The sequence below is a fragment of the Tympanuchus pallidicinctus genome, unplaced genomic scaffold (genome assembly GCF_026119805.1).
Source record: "Tympanuchus pallidicinctus isolate F22 unplaced genomic scaffold, pur_lepc_1.0 scaffold19, whole genome shotgun sequence".
In the NCBI taxonomy this organism is placed as follows: Eukaryota; Metazoa; Chordata; class Aves; order Galliformes; family Phasianidae; genus Tympanuchus; species Tympanuchus pallidicinctus.
Genome location: NW_026294710.1, coordinates 2,092,781 through 2,113,964, shown reverse-complemented (window position 1 = coordinate 2,113,964; position 21,184 = coordinate 2,092,781).

Genomic DNA, 21,184 nt, shown 5'->3' with positions numbered 1-21,184 from the left:
GCAGTGGTGCCCATTGCCAGGACAACAGGCTGCAGGCTCACACAGGAACATAGAGATGCTGTCTGAACTGGGACACAAAGGCAGCACTTCTGCGCTATGCAGGTGGCTGAGCACTGGCACAGAAGCTGCCTGGCCATGGCCCTGGGCACCCTGCTCTGGGTATCCCTGCTGGAGCAGGGATTGGGCAGAGCGACACAGAGGGCACTGCCAGCCTCAGCTATGCTGTGATTCTGTAACAGGAGGATGGGTACCACACAGTGCTGTACTCACAGTGCTGGACTGCATTTAGAGGTCACACATCAATTAAAATACTACTACTGATGTAACTTTTAACATTCAGTCACAAGACGTGATCCCTGAGTCGCCTGATTGTCAAATATTTCTGCTAAAGCTCTCATTAAAAAGAGGTGTTTATATGTGTGTTTTGAATATCAAATTTTTAATCACAAAAAGTAGCCAGAGCAGGATTATCTTTCTTATCCATATCCAGGATACCATGAATACAGTGAAGAAATGCCCACCATTTATTCCAAGCACAACACGGAGGCTATTTTTAAGGATTATTCAAGTAATCTCAGATACATTCTCTATATATATAGGGAATCAGGGTCCATTCAGATTAGTGTATTTTGCTACCGTACCATTTTTTCATACACAGATAGCTATCATCCTCATAAATGCCTGAAAATAGATTTCTTTAAACCTCTGCATATCCAGTTTCACCAAGCATTTCAACCTTCTGATAAACTTTATCCAAGCTTCCTTCCATTCCTATTAGAGGAAGATTGCAGTATATCCATCTTTGGGGGGGAAAAAAAAGTAATTTTTATTTTACACTGCACCATAAAATGTCGTCAGTAAATTTCTTCCCTGTCTGGGAAATATGCTGATTGCACACACTGTGCTAACCGCTTTTTGCTCTGTGTCTGAAGGGCTCTGTGCTGCAAGCTGGGATCTGCTCCATTTGGGGAGATGGTAGGTGGCCCCAGCTGCCTCCCAGCCTCTGCCTTACCCCGCACCGAGCATCCCCTAGGAGCCCTGAAGCTTCAGTAACACCACTGCTGCTTAAATAGCAGCCATTTATTTCTCACTTTCCTTGCCAGCTGATGTTTTAAGAAGCAGGAATGAGGAGAGCTGTAGAGTTTTATAGCATTAAGTAAATTGAAAGACAGATAGATTTACCTTTCCTACAGTACAATGTTTCAGTCTTTTCAAATCAGAATAAATTTCCCTCTTAAGAACTGTTTTAAGGAGTCAAGCAGGAGTAGTATAGCATAGTGTTCCTCAGAAAATGTACTCACTGAAATGATCGCTCTCTTTGTACTGTCTGGCGTATATCATTAATTTTTTTATGAACAGCAGAAACATATAAATAGAACTCATACCCAGAAGTCTTTGGATTGCCTTCAAAATTATGACAGCGGAATAAACCAGAACCTAAAAAGGCTCAAAACCAAAATGTGTGCGCTTCAGCTGTAGACCACTTCAGCAAAATCTCAAAAATCTTCAGAACAAAATTCCTAAAATCCAAAATCACATCTAGATTTATTCTTCCAGGAACTTTATTTTTTCTTTCCAGCAAAATGAAACGCAATGGGCCTCCATTTCATCTAGAGAGAAAAGAAGTGTTTCTTCTACATGATAGAAAACATAAAAAATAACAAAAAACTACAAAGGACAACTTCTTCAAAAATGTATTTCTCATCCCAGTTCATTTGGTTCATTTTGAGAGAATGTGAGTCAGCCAGCAATGTGCCCTTGCCACAAAGAAGGCTGATGGTATCCTGCTCTGCATCAGGCAAAATTTTGCAGTGGGTTGAGGGAGGTGATCCTTCCCTTCCACTCAGCCCTGGTGAGGCCACATCTGGAGCACTGTGTGCAATTCTGGGCTCCCCAGTACAAAGAGACACGGAGCTCCTGGAGGCAATCCAGCAAAGGGCCACCAAGATGATGAAGGGACTGAAGCATCCCTCCTGTAGGAAATTCTGAGAAGACTGGAACTGTTCAGTCTGGAGAAGAAGAAGCTCCATGGACACATTACTGCAGGCTTTCAGTAAGTACGTAAAGGAGTCATGAAAGAACAAAAGAAAGTCTTTTTACATGGGCGTGTAGTGATAGGATGACAGGTAATGGTTTCAAACTGAAAGAGATTAGACTGAGATTAGATATAAGGAAGAAATTCTTCACAGAGAGAGTGGTGAGGCCCTGGCACAGGCTGTCCAGAGAAGCTGTGGAAATCCCAGCCTTGGCACTGTTCAAGGCCAGGTTGGATTGGACCCTGGATAACCTGATCTGGTGGTGATGTCACTGCACATGGCAAGTGGGTGGAAAGAGATGGTCTTTAAAGTCCCTTCCAAAACAAACCATTCTGTGATTTTATGATTTCTCACAGTATGTCATGGAAAATAGTATTGCAAACCTCCCTGAGAAGAGGCAGCAGAGGATGAGAGCCGCTAACATCTACATTTCCCCCTCCTGCCAGAGAAAGGGAAAGATGTTTTCCAAACCCGAATGTTCTCTCTGAAGGATGAGGTGCTCCCAAGCACAGCACCACTGCTGAGGCATATGCATCAGACCAGACAGTGGAAAGCCCTCCTTGAGAATCTGTCTGGCTAGAGTCTACAAGTGAACACGCTGAGTTCTGTTTGCTCCCAACTTCTATAAATGAAACTGCAGCTATCGTAATCCGTGACGTGCGGGTGTCAGGCAGTGTCTCATCTCCGCAGGGGGAACAGGCATGCAAGACAAATTCTTAAGCGTTTGTGGAAATTATGTACCTACATCATCCACACACCGGTGGGAGAAACATCTCACCTTCCTCCTTCCTGCAATCACTCACACAAATGCTTCCTAGGGCTCATAGTCACTGTAATTAATATTAAGGCATCACCAAGGAAAGAACAACTGAAAAGTGGACAGAAGCCTTGAAATAAAGACAAATTTGAGATGTAGCAACACATACTGCAATTCATTTTCACTGAACGAAGAAAAAAATATTGCTCATTCTTTTTTTGCTGTAGGTCTGGACGGTGCCCCTACATAAATCACTTCTTCTGAGGAGCAGCCTGGAGTAAAAGAGCAGACTGGACAAAGTGTAGCTCTGCTCCATGTTTTGGTACATCACTGTGTTGTAATCACTTCACACAGGCTGCTAAAGCCAGTCTTGCAGATTGCCAGATAGCAGAATAGAGATTAGCTCACCATTATTAGTAGATAACATTATTTTTCCAAATTAGCTTCTACATGGGTGAACAGAGAATAGCAGGAGGGGGAGAGAGTCATTTTTATAGATGTCATTTTTGGAATATACCTGCTGACACTTCAATAGAGGCTTGAGGCAGTGCAGGCTTAATTTAAAGAAACAGCAAGTTAAAGTCTCCTTTGAGGCTTGAAGTGGATTTGTTCATTTCATTAAGCGACAGAGCTTGTGTGACAAGTAAGTGAAGTCTATCTACAGTATCAGCTAATCAGGATTATTGTGGTCCCGGGGAGAAGGCTCAGGTTGAGCTGAAAGCTATTTTCCTGGTGTTTGTGTCTAAGTGCACTTAAAGACATATGTTGGGTAATGGGCAGGACCTTTGAGACAGCCCCATTTATGACAATAATGAGGAGTGCTTTATTGCTTTGCCGTATGTCAGACCCAGTGTAGGAATTACAGTTTTCCAAATCACAGTAGTTACCCTCCAGGGCAGAGTATAACCAGAGCCATGTAATACTGCTGTTAAACATACCCCTGGCACGTGGCAGATTAGTGCTTAGCAGGACAAAAAACATGAGGACAGCAGCGGTGGGAGATGCTGTGCACAAAACAAGCCCCAGGGTCCTCAGATCCATCAACATTCGCCACACTGCACGCTGCCCATGCTCTGGCGATGCTCTGTGAGTAAAGTCGAAGGCAGTTGGCCAAGGAAGAGAGATCTGTCATTTTGTATGCAAAGTTCTTCCTCAGCACGGACAGCCAAGCAGCTGCCCTGCTGCACCCTGGAGGTTGTTTGCTGGTGATGCTGAGCTGGAATGCTGCTGGCAGAACACAGTCTGGGCTTTGCAGCTCTGTCCACATCTCTGTGACTTCCTGATGGCTGTTGGCTTCAGCACTTTGCCCTCCCAGCTCAGAGCAGCCCTGCTCATTAGCAGTGACAACATTATCTGTCAAGCATTTTTGCATCTCTCTCGCTCTGAGCAACTGTGGCTCTGGAAGGATTGACTCTTGGAGTTGATGTCAACTGCGTCAGCTGCTCTGAGATAAGAGCTACTGCCAGGCTGTCTATGCTCCCTTTTCCTTGGTCACTTCCGCTAACTCAGTACAAAAGAGAACCACCCACTGATGATGACTTCCGCCAGCAACTGTGCGTGCTGACTGGATTTGAAATACATGATGTGTTTGATGAGGGCTGGGCCTTACTCCTCGCTAACAGCTCTGAACTTCCATGGGCAGCAATGGGCTCAGCATCAGCTCCAAAGTAGTCATTACTGTGCATGCACACTGATGGGAGCTGCACACCCCATCGCACAGGTACAACACAACGTTCTGTTAGAGGAAGACTGCTGCCAGAACATCTCCTTGACAAAATCCCAGAAATAGACCTTTTTTGGGGAGAAAAATCATTGTGGAGGTGGCCACACAACTTGCTTCCTGGTTTATCCATTCCTTGGACTCATGGCAGTACCAAATACTGAATTCGATAACAGGATTTTTCTGAGAACCAGTCAAAATTGGTAGCCAGATTTAATCCAAAACTTATGCTAAAGTAAGAGAGAAAACAGAGTTAGGAAATGTTTTTGCTTTTTTTTTTTTTTTTTTTTTTTTTGTGGGCTCTCAATAGCCACAGAAAGGGCACCTCTAAGAAATGGAGAAAACACAGTCAGGTATCAATGCAGATACACACCAATCAAATGCAGATACACACCAACAGCTAATTGCAGGGCTCCTGCCATCCTGCTACGTAAATAAAGCATCCACTCAGCCAAACAGAACCTGAAGGTTTTGAAGGGAAATGAGAGTGATTTTAATGAAAACAAAGGAAAAAAAAAAGAGGGAACTGAGAATGTAGAGTCCTCTTAACTAGCTGTAATTGAGCATACACGATGAATTACAGGTTAATTCATTTCCTGAATTAATGCTTATTATTTTTTAAATGTCCATCTGGGTGAATCATGAGGCTTTTCTCTGGTGCCTAATTTTTCTGTGGTAAAAATTAGGATGTAGGCAGTGTTGGAAAGAATGCAAACTGCTTATTAGAAAACTTTACATCAGAGCAGTTTCATTTTAGTTTTCATTGATAGATTCACAATTTCCTCAGCTTGTAAGATAAACAAGACTATAGTGAGCTTTCTTGAATACCAGTCTTGCACTAAATCCAAGGGACCAAACCCTCAGTGGCTTTTCAGAATAGGTTACTTTATTCTATTCTAAGTATATGGACTTTTCAGATTTCAGTTTCAATCTGTGCAGTGTTGGAGTTGATTCCTGATCACCGTGACACTAGCTTTGGTCTGGGCAGCATATAAATCTGTTACAAAAACACTACCATGAGATAGTAGCTGCTGCTAAGAATTCAGTGAAATTTGGGACCCTTTAGAGGTGTGGAACAGAAACCAGAGTCTAGGCACTGACAGGAGGTCTCTTAATCCCAGTGTATGGGGAAGGAACATCCCTGACCATCCCAGGGCCTCCAAGGACATGTATGTGCTGTGTGTGCAGAGCACTGCAGATATATTTCCCTGGAGAAAGACAGAGCAAACGTGCCAGAGAGAGCAATCAAATTGCTTCATGCACTGTGTTAAGGATTTTACACCACTGAGTAAGATGAAAAGCCTGATATAGAACAATATATTTATTGAAATGTACCGACTGAGCAGTCACAGCTGGTTTGATAAATGGAAAGTGCACAGAAAGCACAGGGAAATGGGAATTCTGCCAAAGTAAATTCACTCAAATATGATGTAAAGAATTTCTATGGAAAAAACCCCCACACAATTCGATATCTTCCATCCATAGGAATGGCTGAATCTTTATCTCTTTTAGATCAGACAGTCCAAGTACAGAGGAACACCAGATTCCACCAAGATCCAGTCCTGTGGTGCATTACTTTAGAAAAACAGCAGAATTGCAGGATAGTTGCATCCAGCACTACACCAAGAGTTGTCTTCAATGTCCTGTGCACGATACAAATCAAGGGTGATTCTCATTAACAAGTTTCTTGTAGCGTTCAGAAATATCAAAAGAAACATCCAGAAAAAGGCAATCAGGTAAATCTCCTGCAGAAGACACCTGTACTGGGCCATTCAGTGCCTTTAGGTTGCACCAGGGGATGCTCAGATTGGATAATGGGAAAAATTTACTCTCAGCAAGAGTGGTGAGGCAGTGGCACAGGCTGCCCAGGGAGGTGTGGAGTCACTGCCCCTGGAGGTGTTCAAGAACGTGTGATGTGGCTCTGAGGGATGTGGTTAGTCAGCAGTATTGGTGGGGATGGGTTGATGGTTGGACTAGACGATCTCAGTAGTCTTTTCCAACCTTAACGATTCTATGATTCAGATGTCTGCCTTCTCAAGTAGAGGTTCTGGTAGTTTGGCAGATGTGATCCATGCGTGATAGTCATTCAAAAGGAAATGGCAGAGGCAGGTTTGTTTTGTGATGTACTTTGAAGATGCAGCATCCATGAACATCTTCTCATACTTGTGAGATATGGTCCTATGGCATTATTTTTCCTATCCAAAACATGAAGAATTAAAAAAATAATTTTTTTTTTTTTTTTGTGCTTGAGAGAAAAAAGATTATCCTTTTCTTCTTTAAATTCACTGTCACCCTTCACCTTACCTCTCCCAATTTAGTGGTTCTTGTCCAGTCAGGTGCACCAACAAGCATCAAAATGGAGATGAAAAGTTGCTCCGTTTTAATTGGACATTCCCTTGAAATTGCAACCATAGTGCTCATTTTCCCACAGAAGTCACATGCATAGCCAGGCAGTCCACAGCCAGCTCCCACTGCGTAACACACGGCTTATTCACTGAACTGCCGAAGAAGATTTCAGTCTACGGGACTGGCAAGCCTTCCTCTGTGACCTGCTTCATTCACATGAAAAAGAGCTTGGTGAAGGTTACTGCATTAATACAGATCAGCAGCTCTAAGTGAGCTGGAATTGGCAGACAGTGGTTTTAGATTTTGGCGTGTCAATCAGCAGCAGCCTCTCAACAAGACAGAAACCAGACTCTGGGAAATTAATATGGAGGAGACTAAAATGTTGCTGGTAGGGGCAGAGGTGGGAATATCCTCAAGTAGAAAGAGGTAATAAAGAGATGCCTTTCAAATCTTTGGTTCTACCATGGTTTTTGTAAAACATATCATCTATGGTTTCATATATTTTTTCCTCACATAGTTGTTCATATTTTTTTTATCTCACTGTACTGAACAAGAGGAGAAGATGGATATAATGCCAGCCACGCTTAGAGCACTTCAAAAATGCTGCTCATCCCAAGAGAAAAAAAAAGCTGTTCTTTCTGTTAGGAATTGGAGAGTCCAGGTGGTAGGTATGTGACAGTGATTTTGTATTTGTTTGGCACAATGGAGCACAAGTCTTGTCTTATGCTTCTGAACAATTTTGTTTTGATTATCATCATTGTTACTATTATTGCATTAATCATCATCATTATTAATAACTGTATATCATCATACAAGGCTATTTTGACCCTGCCACAAATCATCCCAAAGACCATAGAGCATTGACGTTGCTCATTTTTAGCGCAATGACGTTCATTTCCACAATTCAGATCTGGAAATAGATTGCTTTTTGTTGTTGTTGTTGTTGTTGTTGTTTTCCCCATGCAGTTTTTCACACTCCTGTGAAGAAATTACAGTCGGTTGTTCTTATCACTTCATGTAAGCATTCTTTTTTTCAAATAAAATGCATCAGTTATGAATTCCCAGATAGAATTTTCTGCAAAAATATTATAACAAAAAGCATCTATGTACTCTCTGTGCAGTATGTTATGCAGAAAGAACTTCTACCATGCAGTGACACCGAATGTTCTGAATATCAGCAGACAGCATTCTGCATGTGACATCTGATTGTCATGCTGTCATGAAAAATATCAGGATGGTACTATGAATACATTTATGTGGGGTTTATTTGAGGAGTTAGGATGACAAACCCATGTTCCTATTTTACACTGTGAAATGAGCAGTTCTGTGCTCTAAGAAAACAAATGGAGGAAAATATTTTAATATCCTACATAGATTTTCTTCTGTTTTATAGGCAAAACATGTTTATTTTTCTTTCTGGTTCTGTGGAACCCAGGAAAATCTTTTAACCTTGCAGTTCTTTACAGCACTGCACATTAAAGCTGTCAGAAACCAGACTAATTAAACCGAAAAGCTGCTTACTTCTTCTGTATAAGGTTAAAAAAAAAAAGATACAGTTGCTGGTGAAATTAGGGCGCTGAGCAGATTTTGGAACCATGTGCAGCCTAGAAACATTATGAACATGGAATCTTTGTTGTACAAATTACAGCTTGCATGCAGGCCTGGACACCATCCCACCAAGGAAGTTATGAGAAATTAGAAGGAATTTTACGAAGAATAAAATGTCACACATAAAGGCTATAGCGAATGATTTATGGAAAATGTAGCTGCTAAGTATTTCAAGATGCCTCATACAGTGACCAAAAATGCTATGACTGTTTACATGTCTTGAATGATATAAACCATGAGGCATTAGGGAAATTGTTTAGAGTGCTTCTAAGGAGCATAATTGCACATAAAGTTAGGAGACTGAGCAAAGGGAGATTCGAGTTGACTATCCAGACAAAATTTTAACAAGAGGTCTAATAGACTGTGAAATAGCTTCCCAAGAAAAGTGCTAGGAGTCACATCTCTAAAATGATTTAAAAGCAGACTGGACAGATCATGTGATAACCTAATAGGAAGAGAATACAAAAGCGGCTCAGGGTCTGTTTCTGGCTTTCAGTTTATGTGATCCCTGCAGCTTTGATGTTTGTGGCACTCATCAGGTGAGTGAGTAACTCAGTTATATGGGTGACAAACTTCCTGTCTGGCTTCACTTACATGATGGCAAGTCCTTGAAAATCATTCCGAACCTTCCCCTCACAATGCTTTAATCCTAAGTCTACTGCGGCTCCACTGCCATTATACTGCTATGGAGTGGGCTCCACTTTATATGAATAGTCAAATGCTTGCTGTCCAAAGATGATGACTGTTTTTCACAAGTATGGGGCAACAGAGTGGAATATGGGAAATTCTCTGTGTAAGGGGAGCTTGCGCATCTCATTCAAGGCTGGGTAGTGCCAAGGAGGGCAGTGCCTATATTTTCGCCTAAATGCAGTAGGATCCCAGATAGGATCTGGTCCTGCCTGTCTCAATGGTTGCGCTGGTGGCTGATGGATGTCTCCCATCTGTGAGGAACCACGGTGTGACTTCTTGTTTCCTCTTATAACTTCCCCACTCATTAAAATGACTGTAGGTGGATATGTACACAGAAAGAAAAAATGAATCCTGGAAAATCAGTAAAAACATGTCAGTTTGAAGTTTTCTGTCAATTCTCTTTGTTAACATTTCTTATATGTCACTCCTGCAAATAGTCTGCTATCCAGAATTTTCTTCAGTGGAAACGTGTAGGGAAATATCACATGGAATGAGGGTTACAGAAATGAAAGCTTGTCACTGTGAATGCTAGGTGGATTGTGTTATACATTTTTGGAACAGGTGCTCTTCAACATCTTTATTAATGACATAGACGATGGCATCGAGTGCATCCTCAGCAAGTCTGCAGACAGCAAGCTGAGTGGTGCAGTTGATACATTGGAAGGAAGGGAAGACATCCAGAGGGACCTGGACAGGCTGGAGAAGTGGGACCATGAAAACCTAATGAGGTTCAACAAGGCCAAGTGCAGGGTGCAGTAACTTGGGTCAGGGCAATCCCAGGTATTTATACAGACTGGGGGATGAGCCCCTTGAGAGCAGCCCTGCAGAGAAGGACTTGGGGGTCCTGGTGGACGAGAAGCTGGACATGAGCCAGCAGTGTGTGCTTGCAGCCCAGAAGGCCAACTGTGTTCTGGACTGCATTAAAAAAAGGGGTGGGCAGCAGGGAGAGAGAGGTGATCGTCCCCCTCTACTCAGCTCTTGTGAGGCCCCATCTGGAGTACTGCGTGCAGGCCTGGGGCCCCCAGTACAAGAAAGATGCAGAGAATGACTCCAGAGGAGGGCAGCTAAGATGATCAGAGGGTTGGAGCATCTCTCCTGTGAGGAAAGGTTGAAGGAACTGGGATTGTTGAGCTTAGAGAAGAGAAGGCTCTGGAGAGACTCTCTGTGGCCTTCCAGTGCTTGAAGGGAGCATATAAACAGGAGGGGTACAGTTGTTTATGAGGGTGGATAGTGATAGGACCAGGGATAGTACTTTTGCCTCCAAAAATTCTTTCCATTACATTGTACAGAACAGAAAGCAAAAGATTTGCAGACAGACCACTTTGGAATCTCAGGAAGTTAAGAAGTGCATCAGTTGAAACAATGCTATTGGCAGCAGTATTAGCAATACAAATAAATCTTCGAAATAAATGGAAACGATCAGTCTATCAATAAGAGACAAAGTAGGGACACCAGAAGATTCACAATTTCCCCTTATGATATTTTGCATAAGATTTTGTTTGAATTTCTTACTTCCATTTAGTTTTGTGCTCTTTGATCTGTAAAACAGGGATAGGAGGAAAACCCATTTACTGTATTGGACTGTCATGAGTCTGCAGTGATTTCCCACTTGCTTGACCTCAGCAGAGAAGGCTGAATATCTGAAGAGAGGAGCCATGACTGGTTGTTAGTGTAGGTATGATGCTGGACCTGATAAATCATACTGAAAAGTAAATTTTCATCCTTGAAAGCAGCAGATACTCATGGTAAGAAGTGTTCAGATGATAGAAATTTGGTCTTGCTGTGTTCACTGACATGCAGCTAAAAATGAAATTAACAAAAAAATTATTAAGTAGTTAGTCTTAAAACCTTAGAATAATCATTGTCACACAGAATTGTTATCTCATTTCACTGAAACTCTTTGGATCTAAACATGTGAAAAGCATGAAGTGCCGTATTTGAAACAGAACAGCCAATTAATGATAGTAGCAGTTGAGGAAAGCAAATAGCATGACTATTTTTTGTTATGAACCTGCGAAAGTGAGGCCTGGTGAGTTTTGTTTAAAAACAGAAATACAAAAGCAATTTTCAATTCACTTACAAAAATGAACTGCACCCTCACTTCAGCCAGCCAGAAAATATGAAAAAATGCTGAGAAATTCTCTACAGATGATCAATACTTGGCTCCACTTGATAAATATGCTCAGACATTGGAAATAATTGCCTAAGCTCTACAGTGCTATTATGTGTTTGAAAAAATAGCTATAGAAAATGTAAACTAGTGGGAGAACAAATTAGGGAGTACATTATCATTAAGAGCAGTATGCTTACGTAGGAGAAAGTAAAGCATCAAGAACTTGGCTGTGAAGTACAGCATGTGCAGAAGTAAGGAGAAATGACTGGTCGGTGTTTTATACTCTCACTCTACATGTCGACTTACTTTATACAGCTACAATTCAGTAATCTAAGTCCCCAATGTTAAAAACCTAGACATATTATGCATGTATTTATTGCTCAAAATATAAATTTCACAAAAACAAACAAACAAAAAAACCCTCTCCCATTCCTCTCTGGCTCTCATCAAAAAACCGCATCAGACAATCAGTAAGAAAGCCCAAATGGGCTATTCCCCTCCCCGTCACAGTGGAAGCACATAGTTGCAGGGTAAAGAAATAAGAAATACAGCAATGGTTTTCTCTTGAGTGTGACTTGGAGCAGGGGCTGTGAAGTTCATTAAACTCTCCAAGCACTTCAGTGGTGCTTAGTGAACAGCTGTTGGTCACAGGAGCTCCTCTCCAAACAAGTACTCACCACCCAACCAGGAGCTCACGGGGCAGCTTCATCTAGTTTAAGATGCTCCATGATTACCTTCTTGGCTGCTTCAGATTCATCTGCCATAACTGTCCACTGTTAACTTCTTCCTTAACCTTTGCCCATGTGGAAGACCTGACCAACTTGAAAGAGTTCTGTATCCCATCCTGCTCTCACAGTAACCAAGTTGTACTGCCATGGGAGCCAGTCCCAAAGTGTTTAGCATATTCTGCCTCTCCCATTTCCTTGAAAATTGATCAACTGAGCTCACACAGAAACCTGACTGATGGCACAGAGTGGTGCATTCAGAGATGGGGTGTTCAATTATAGTGATTTATTGTATGTGAATTTATCATACACCTTTGACCACTTCATCTGCTTGTCAAATCCTATCACCTAGGATTTATCTCAACAGTGTCCAAAAGGGAACAGCTCCCTGTAGGTAGTACTTCTTCTTTTTTCATTGCAGACATGGAGTTTCTCCCAGAATGACACCTGTGTGAGCTATTGGAAAGGTAAAAATCCATGCTTCTACAAGTAACAAATTTTCTATGTCTAGAAATGCCAGAACTGGAATGCCCCATATATAGTTTATTGGGTATGACTAGAAATTGAAGTCTTTACAGAAAGGAAACACTTCCAGTCTCCCAGGTTTAGAAAGCTTAGAGATATCTTGACTGTTAAAGTATGAATTATTTTTAACAAATATAAAACCTATTTTTGAAATGTTAGAGCTCTTTCTAGGCTCAAAATATCTGGACTAGCTGGAAGGCTCTTGGCTCTTAAAATGGGATAGAAAATATACCTTCTAGTCTATCAAAATCCCACCAAAACTTTCTTGGTATATTGTTCTAAGTTTGTTTTCTCATTGATGATTTCTTTGTAACAAGCTCGTGGGCTTACCTAGTTCTCATAACCAGAGGAACAAAACTTAGGAGGAACTTCCTGATTTTTCCTGAAGAATATAAGTAAGAGAAAATACACTGATGTTTCTTCCTCAGACAACAGGAAATCTCCAAGCTTCTTTTCTAGACTTCCTGTTCTTGTTCCAGATAAAGTGGAACAAGTAACAACCCACAATGCTCTTAATTTCAATTTTTGCATTGTGGATACACAAAAACACAAAAACCTGGTAAACTTGCTATAAAGATGTACATGCTTTTCTGCTTCCCAGAATCCATTAAGAAGCACTTATAGTAGATAGCAGTTGGAAAATATTTCATCCTGCTGTATGTTAGAATCACAGATGAACCAATCAAACTGATGAGGTTTTGCTATTTATTTATTTATTCATTTTCAGCAATGTGATGTTTAGTCTACCAGTATCTCATTAGTGGCCTCCTTATCAGTGTATGGCCACATCTTGTTTTTATGCTCTAGCTGCACAGCACAAATATGGTTTCAGGATCTTTCACCCATGGAACACTTTCATTGTTCTGCCTTCCTTGTGCCCTGCAACAAAAATTAGGCCAGTTCATTCTATACACTGGAGGCAAAGTAGAGTGATATTAAAACAAACGTTTCTACACAAAACAAAAATGGGAAAATACATTGGTGCACACTGGCAGATCGTTACGTTGTGATTTATCTGGAATAGGAAGCACCATGCTGACACACCTTGCAGTTTCACACCATGGCAGCCATCAGCTCGTCCCGCATGCTTCAGCTGCGTAATGAAGCACGAGCCCATGGGCCCCCTGGGGCAGTCTGGTCACGCACAGGAAGGGGAGCACTTCAGCAGTAGGGCGGTTAGATAGCAGTGCACCCAATATCTTCCCACTGCCACCAGGCCCGCTGCAGCACGGAGCCCATCACAGCTCCTGAGTGACACGCAGCCGCCTGCCCAGCTCCTGCATTTGAAGGAAGTCTTCTGTGACAGAAAGGGGCTGTTTACTTGGGTGCTTCTGCTGCACGTTGTTACACTTTGCACGTCTTGCCACATATCTGTGATGTCCCAAATGACAGGTACACGTCTTACCAAGTTCTATCGGGGGCAGAGATTCGTAGATGAGGGAGCCCACAGCAGTGGAAGCATCTGGTAGGATGGAAAAATGCTGTCTTGTAGTCTGTCATGTGTAATTAGAGCTGCCGGTTGTCATCGCTGCTGGCATTTGGTTAAGTAAGTTTCTCTGATGAGAAACTATCTGACAAAAGCCAAAGCCAACTGAAGTTATGAGCAATATAATTACAGAGTATCTTTTACAGTCTTATTATTTAACAGTTTTATCTCTAGTCCTACTAAAGAAGTGAGGGTTTCAGCAAGTTTCATGAAGTTCTGTTAAAAGTCAACTCAAAATTATTTGCTTCAAAATCAAGCACTGGGGGTGGTTGGTGATGAGTTTTCTGCAGTCTAATTAAGAAGGATAAATATTTTATGTTTTTAATCGTGTCTGGCAACCTATTAAATTTCTCCTTTCCTGGAGCACAGGGGAACTGTCCACACTTGGGCATCCTCTGAAGATCTCCTTTTGCCAAAACTTTGCTTCTGAAGCGGAGTTTTGTGCCTCCCTGTTACTTCTCAGGGAGCGATCCTGAAATGGGGTCCATCTTCCAGAGCCATCCTGAGAGCTGCAGCAGGTGAGAGCTGGGTTTGCTGGCAGCACATTCTGCACTCACACCTTATTGGCTCATTTTAAATAAGACTTCTGGGTGCCTGTGACAGAGCCAACCACAGACCAACCACAGCTGCCAGGCCAAGGGCATCACTACAGCCAGCCTGCACAGCTGCTGGCACCAGCACTTCAGATTTGGCTGAATGACCTCTATACTCTAATCCTTCCTTTGTTATTTTCCATTATTTACAAATATTTGTTGCTTTGTTTTTAAAATAGTGTGGTATTTTATAATTACTGCTTTATTTCATGACCTTCTTAATGTGGATGTATTCTCAGTATGGCTCACAGTGCCATACTATGAAGACTTAAGCTTGCTGCAAAATGAAGCAGCTCTTCCTGAAATCAGCAGATACACTACACAACCATATTATGGCTGAATCTTGTCCCTCCATCTATTTGTGAATTGAGCTTCTCCCTATCATTAACTGCATTGTGTGTGTTTGTTAATTAACTGCTAATGGGCTCTCTGCTCTATCTGCACAGTAGGTACCAGTACATAAAGCAGCTAAGCTTAAAGTTTCCTACTGGAGATATTACAGAAATAAACAAATATCTATATGCCTCAGCTTTTTTTCCTTCTCACGTACCAAATACCCACCATATGCTATATGCTTTAAATGACACAAATCTCTGTGCTTCCAAGATAAAGATGGAAATCAAGGATCTGAAATTCATGTAAGTGTAAATGCCTATTCAAAGCTGTATTTTGTACCACATAGCAGCAAAGTATCCAATAAGCCTGCACTATCAAAATAATAAGATACAGACATTTTGATGACGCATTTTTTGGTATCAAGAAATCAAGAGATATCAAGAGATATCAAGAGATGCTGGGCAGTCTCAGGAGGTTCTCCTTGATATTCATTTAGGTTATGAACAAACTGGATCTGCCGAGTTCAGGAAGGCAAAAGAACAACCACCTCTGAAGAGAACATTCTTTGAGCTACAGGAATAATTTGAAGGTTCTCAGAATAGAACCCCATGGTCCCATGAGGAATTGGGGTAGGAAGTATTCAACTACATGCTGTCAGTAACTGTTGGGATGTTTGCACCCCATCAGTGGCAAGAAAGGCACATGCACAGGGAATAATTTAATTAGGCCATACCTTCTTTTGGACTCAGCAGGGGACCTTGCTTGAGTGAGCAAAGATTAACTTCTGACCTACAGGCAGCACTTTCTGCTCAGACCTGCAACTGGTCAGAGAAGAGCACCTGAAGAAAAAAGGCCTCTGCTTTCTCTTAATGATGAGGTTAATTCTCCTCCTGTTCTTCCTCAGAGCTGTGGGGAAGGCACAAAGCACACACATACAGCTGCTCGAACACCCTTGCAGCACTGTCCATTGCCCAGCTCTTAGCGTTCCCTTCCTGACCTCACCAGCACCTGTTGGCTCAGCAGAGGCAAGGGAAGCACTTAAAAGGTTCAGGGACAATTATTGTGAACTCAGTGTTTGTGTGCAACAACTGAACAAGCGGAGGGATGAAAGAGGGGGTTCATGGCTAAGGAGCATACTTGGCTTACTGCACAACACAGCTCGAAGCAGGAACCAGATCACAAGTAATCAGAGCAAAAAATATTAAAGAAGCATAAAAAATGAATAAAGAAAGGTGAAGTAGTGAATGCTAACCAAATAGCATAGACGGTAAAGAGGAATGGTAAGTTTTTTAACACACAGGAGCTCATCCGGTGCCAGTACTGAGGCATATAAGGCTTTGAAACAAGTTCAGATCTTCTGTTAAGACCCAGGGAATATTTTTGAAGGGTAAAGGAGTTGTCAGTTTTTAACCAAAGAAAAGTTGGTAGCGCAGTCTTGAAGATTCTTCACTTCCTTGTCCAGAGAGCAATTTACTAATCACATGGAAAGAACAGAGAACAGAAAGATATATACCTGCATATATATATAAGTAAAGTAAGACAGTAGGATAAAGGCTTTGTTTCATAAGTGTGTACTGAGTAATGGCTGAGCATGTATTCCCATCCCTTGGGAACTCTGCCCCCATCTGCCAGCTGACAGCTCATGGAGATGGAGCACAGAGCCCCTCAGAACCGCTCTGTTGTGCACAGGTACTCACAGAGATGAAATTGGATTGCAGGGTACTGCTGAGGGCTATGGGAGAGGAAGGTACTTCCCCAGGCAAGCTGGGAATTAGGGAGACATAAGCCTCAGTATGTGAAGGCTTAATTATCATTGTAATAGAACTAAAACTGTGATTGAGGCAGCAAAATCAGCTCTCTGTCTTTGTGTATGAACAGATATATCTTGGGAGAGAGAGATTTAGAGTAACACGGTATGTACATCCACAGAAGAAAAATGGTATTATCCATTTTAAAAGCTATTGTGTGAAATGCTTTGGGAAGAGTAGAGCCAACTCCTGCAGGAACGTCACTGATCCCTCAGTGCCCTTGGGAGCATTGGGGTCACAGATGCCATAGGACACAGCCTCATGGTGCTTACAGGAGAGATTTCCAAAAAGAGAAAGCAAAGTCTTGTATCAGGACATCATAGGAAATAATTTCATAGACCGTCCACGCCTGAACTTGGAAAAATGCATTTTCCACTTTCTTGACTTTCAGTCAAGAAACTCACTTTCAGAACTTTTCAGTTCTTTCAGTAACTGTTCTTACTCAACACAACCCAGAGTTGGAGATCTGTATGTTCAGCAGAGTCCACTGGGTTCCTGACTGACTTTTGAGAACTGGCCTGAACAGCAATCGTGAAACAGAAGGCACGGAAAGAAACCCCTGAGCACACTGCTTAGGGAAGGGGAACCCTGACACATTTAAAGCATGCTTTGGAAGTGGTAGCTATGGAGTGAAATTTGCATTGGCCAGATGTGTACTCAAGTAATAAACTTTCACAATAATTACAGAAAGCGGTTCCCCTCCACCCACCTCTGAAGCCACAGGGAGTAGTGCAGGTGCCTGTTTATGAGGTCAAAACACTCACCCAAAACGTTTTTAAACAACAGATACAAATTTGTGGAAGTTAATGAGTGAAAATGACATAATACTCCCAAAACAGGGAGCAAAATACTGACCCTTTTGCTTTCAAATGACCAAGTGATCTCAGACATCACAGGCAGTACAAGGAAGTGACTTCTTTGCCAGCCTTATAAGAACTTACAGAATCAGTCAAAGGCTGAAGAATTTGTAATTTTTAAAGGGAATATAATTCTACCTCTCCTAAGGGCAGGCAAAGTGCATGCCAGGCAGATACCAGCACCTTCCTATGGCACCAGAGCTGCATGCTCAGCATCAAGCTGCTCCTGGAGCTAGAGGCTGCCTTTATGGAAATTCCATCAAGCCAGATCGACAGTGAGAACATAGCAGAAGCAACTGACTCTCTACATGAAGTAATTTTAAAGTAAGATAAGAAAATGAATAAAATAATAAAAATATCTGTTCTGGAATGAAAGACACAGAGAGAAATGGCCTAATTGCATTGCAAATATCATTCACTGTCTATAGATTCTATGGCTGAATTTAATCTGCTCTAGTTTAGGCTTCCAAAATAGAGTATACTTCTCCCTCTGGGTATGAGTCTGCATTTAGTCAGAGTGCAATTGCCCCAGACCGCAGAGCCTAATTCCCCTGGATTGCTAATAGCCCCCTGTATGTCTGGACACTCCCTTCAGGCAGCTCAGCTCCATTTAGGCTCATTTGCTGCCCAGCACCCTCCTGAGAGGTGATCACTGGGCGCACTCAGCCCTAGCAGAAGGGCAGGAGGCACTGGGAAGAAGCTGGATTAAGTGTGTGTGCAGTACAGACGCTCACGGTGACTGGCCAGTGCCTAATGGTGGGAACCACACCGTGGGGGCAGCTCACAGGTACCTCCCAGCCCTTGGCCTCAGGTTAATGGGAACAGAAGGATCTCATAGGCTAATTTTGGCCTCATGTTAGAATATAAGCTAACAAATTAATTGCTTGATGTTCTTGCAAAACACGTTCACAAATTCCCCTGGAGACTCCAGTGTAGCTGATCCTAGTCATTAGCCTGGGCACACACAGAAAAGAGCCAGTGGCCAGAATGCTTACAGTAGGTTTCACACAACTCTCAGGAGAGGTTATGACAGTAATTCTGCTGACAGCCTGCCCAAAGATCATTGCAAAGGTATTGCATAATGCACATGCTATGCTTGGCCTCAGGTATTTGATGCAGGCCTTTGTGTGTGACAGTTAGATGCTGGACTGCAGATGAAAGTCAAAGGATTTAGAAGGCAGCCAGGTTAACTCCACAGATACAATTAATTTAATTTGCTCAGAATGTTTGTTTTTATATTTTCTCCAATACTTTCTAATCCAGGTGACCTGAACAGATCAGGAGAACAGCAACTGAGACTTCATCTGTGCACAGGACTCAAAGCAGCAGCAGTAGTAAAGGCTGTGGACTGCAGTGCTGTATCTTCTACCTGGCTATGCCTCTGCGCCTGAGCAGCCAGGCTCCGCAGAGCTTACACTGATCTGCAGTACTGCTGAAGCATGCGGAGACAACAAATTGATTTGCAACAGAGTGCAAACCATTTATGTTGACTCTAGATGGTGGTCATGTGTTTTGTTTGAAAAATCTAAGAACCTAAGAATGACCCGGATGGTGAGCATCACTATTTTTTGCTTTGTCATTGTTTTTCATTCTGTTTTGTTTTGGTTTAGTTTTGGTAAATGTTGTCATGAGAATATGGCAGTAGCACAGTCTTACTCAATTCCATTTTGTGGATGATATTCATCTACACTCTTTGCTTCCAGCAGAAGGAATATATTAATTATTCAGAATGGCAAGAATTGAGTGTTCAAATGCCTCTGGTGAATGTATGAATTATAGATTGATCTGGCTATATGCATGTTTTGTTCTTATGAGATGGGCTTTTAAGACTGTCTCTTAGTGGACTGTTTGTCAATATGAACCTGATGCATGCCAGTAATAAAGTAATAGTGCAGGTGCAAGCACTCCTTTTAATGAGGCATCTTGCCTTCAGCTCTGTGGTCCTGCTCCCTTTGTTCCAACGTCAAGGATTAGTCCTGCTCAGGAATATATGTACAACTGACACAGCTGCTGTGGCCATCTATGGTGTGGCTCCTTAAAGTCTCCTGGTTCTAAGCTCCTGCTCAGCCCAGAGTACCAAGAAGGGAGCTGGTGGCATCTCAGTCTCCTCAGAAGGTTAGAGAAACTTGGTCTTGGGCAAAACGATGTGTGGGGAGCCTGAACACATCCCTGCTGCTTGTACTTTTCCATCAGGGCATGACTCAGCCGTGGAGGAAGGGCATTATGACAATAATAGAGAACAGCAAGCAGAACTGTGATGCTGCTGCCTTGTACTGATCCAAACTTTGTCTGCTGGTGGTGGTGAGATGAGAAATGGGGTGTCTGGTGTGGTTGTTTTCATGCAGCCAAGTGTATCCCTTGGCAATGTCACGTGAGCACTAAGACTTTCTTAGGAAAGCCCAAGGATATATGGAGATGGTAAGCAGTCTGAGTTGGGAAGCACATAACAGAGGATGGGCTCTTGCATCCAGAGTGGACTTTTGCCTTAATTTGCCTTCTCCTGAGGTCAAGAGATCTTCAATCACAGAAAAGCTGAGTTTATGCACACCAGCCATCAGCTTGACCCTTAGACCAAAACCCCAGAGAGCTCCTTTTCAGTTATTGTCCTGTACAACAGCTTTTCCAAACAAGGTCCTGCTGCCTAAATGACGGCATCATGACCATTTGTGTTCATCTCCCACTTCAACTGACTATATCAGACCCCAGCTGGATGTGCATTTTCCCAAAAGTGTTAGAGATAAGTGGTGACGTGCTTCTGAGGCTGTGCGGGTGAGAACCACAGAGAAGTTAGTTCAGGAGTCCTTTAGAGACAGTGTTTCTCAAATCCAAGAAACCATAACAGACTTTTAAACATCAGGCGCTTGATATAGCTGAAAGTAATTGCTCCGGTGCTGAAAAACAAAATTGTTCCCTAAGGATGATAGTGTACTTTAGTTAAAATACCAGGCAAATAAATAACTTACTTTTCTAAAAGAAATCCAAAAAAATGTCACTTATAGCTGAGCACTCATTCTTAAAAGACAGCATTTGTCGGACACAGCTACAGACGCAGCGCTCTTCGCAGGAAGGAGTGTGTGGCTATTATCGTAATTTGTGCAGGTCCGGCTGCCTTGCCAGCAGAATGCAGAGCAGCTTTAATCACAGCTTTAAACTAATGTGGCAGATATTTATAATAAGAACAGTGGTGTCAGCAATGTCAGATACTGTAAAAAAAACTCAAAACAATCAGCTGTCAGACTGACTTATAAAGAAGTAGTTTCCTCTCAAAGAGCTGAGGTAATTTAAAAAATATAGAAAGTTCAAAATTAAATTTAATCAAACCACTGCAATGACAAATTGCAGTCAGGGAAGTCTCCAGAGGATGTAAAGAACATGTTTATAATGTCAAGTAGGTCAAAAGGAGGATTAGAAGGAGACATTGTAGTGACAGACAAAAAGCATGGACGCTCCTTCTCCCCACATCTCTGACACTGTACTGACCCAGAAGCACCATCTCCAATGTGACGTGGCCCAGTGATGTCCCCTGGCTGCCTTCTGTCCCTCTCAAATTTGCTGCAATGAGAATACTTATTACAGAATCACAG